The 1,609-nt window shown below is 34.5% G+C and overlaps 1 long non-coding RNA gene across 1 annotated transcript; it reads left to right on the top strand.

The window, feature by feature from the left end:
* Positions 1-250: 250 nt before the first annotated feature.
* On the top strand, positions 251-1,209 carry LOC109860947. The gene is made up of 3 exons (XR_002250901.1): positions 251-316; positions 774-968; positions 1,057-1,209. It is a non-coding gene; the product is annotated as an uncharacterized LOC109860947 (long non-coding RNA).
* The last annotated feature ends 400 nt before the right edge of the window (positions 1,210-1,609 follow it).

The following is a 1,609-nucleotide window of genomic DNA, read 5'->3' as shown; positions in this document are numbered from 1 at the left end:
TTTAATCACTTTAGTAACTATACGTTTTTATTACAGATAGGACTGCACGTACAAAACAATCCTAGCGCTCGCGTTATGTCGCTGGATGCGATATTGCTGCTTCTCGCTCACCAGCTCGAGAACGACAGAACGCCAGTGATGATAGATCGGGCCGGCCAGCACCAAGAGCACCGAAGTAGTGGGGGCACGCACACAAGCGAGAAACGCCATCCGTGTGCGTGACGTCACGCTCGGCTGTTCGACTCGTGGAAGAGCGCAGACATATTATGTTCTGCCTCGTTTCCACCAAGCCCGCTATGCGAGCAATACACTGAAGGTAGAAAGACACGTTTCACGTTGCGTGCATGTAGTGTATGACAACGCAAAATGCTTTTCCAAGACTGTAAGTCTTGAAAAAAGTACATAATATTAGTGATAAGGATGAGTTAAACATCTCAAGATGCATTTATTATAATATTTTTATTAATTCTTAATATAAGTTACCTGTGCTAATATTTAAAAGTTTTTAGAATATTGAAAAACATTTTATATATATATAAACTATATTATTAGTAGTAATAATTGTTCTATATGTTTAATTTGTAAATCACGAAAAGAATCTACATTTTACAGAAGCACAATCCTAAAGTATTTAATTCATATAACATATCATATAAATATAATATATTAATTAATTGAATTTCGTATAATATGAATTAAATATTTTGAGATTATATGTCTGAAAAATGTAGATTTTTGTCATAATTCACAAAATATATTTTGGTTTTCAACAGAAGCATCTTTGCAGCAAATGCTGCACAATATTATACCAATGCAACAACAGTTGCAACAACAAATGTTGCAAATGCAACAGCAGCAGCAGCATCAACAACGGCAGCAGCAGACCTAACAACAGCAGTCACAGTACCAGCCCCAACAACAGCAACAGCAGCCCCAACAACACCAGAAAATGCAAATAAATGCGACTAGTAAGTTATTTATTTAATATAACACAATTATTAGTTACTAAATATAATAACTGCAAATATTTTATTGTAATAATAATTCTCGTTTTAGGAAGACACAAAAGAAGAGCTGGTCAAAATAGGGTCCGCTGGTATCAACAGCGGGGTGGCCGAGGCGATGCCAGCGAGATAATATTCCCGAGCGGGAGAGGCCCGTATAGAAGAGGAGGCCCGCGCGAAAGAAGAGGCCGAGGAGTCTGTCGTGGCTCTCCAATTATTCAATACTATATTAATTATCAATAAAATAATTATAATATTGAATAATTAGAGATGTATATCAATAATATTAATTATCCATACATTACATATTACATATATGCAGTATCTAAAAAGTAAATAAAAAAACTTTTTAATTAAAAAATAATAAAAATATTGTTATTCCACTTATTTCATATAAAAACAATTAAAAAGTAAGTAATGTATAGCTTAACTTAGAACTTTTACAAAATTCTAAATATCCGACATTTACATTTAAAAATAATTAATGTCTTTAAATCTTAGTTTATCTGGAATTCTAAATATCCGACATTTACAGACGGCGTCATTAATTCAAAGAATAGGCACGGGGATCGGAGGGGCAAGTGGGGCGGTTGCTCGTAGAGCCA

Source organism: Pseudomyrmex gracilis, unplaced genomic scaffold, assembly GCF_002006095.1.
Source record: "Pseudomyrmex gracilis isolate BER0280 unplaced genomic scaffold, ASM200609v1 scaffold_514, whole genome shotgun sequence".
Classification (NCBI taxonomy): Eukaryota; Metazoa; Arthropoda; class Insecta; order Hymenoptera; family Formicidae; genus Pseudomyrmex; species Pseudomyrmex gracilis.
The sequence above is the reverse complement of the archived record's forward strand: the minus strand, read 5'-3'. Positions and strand labels throughout refer to the sequence as shown.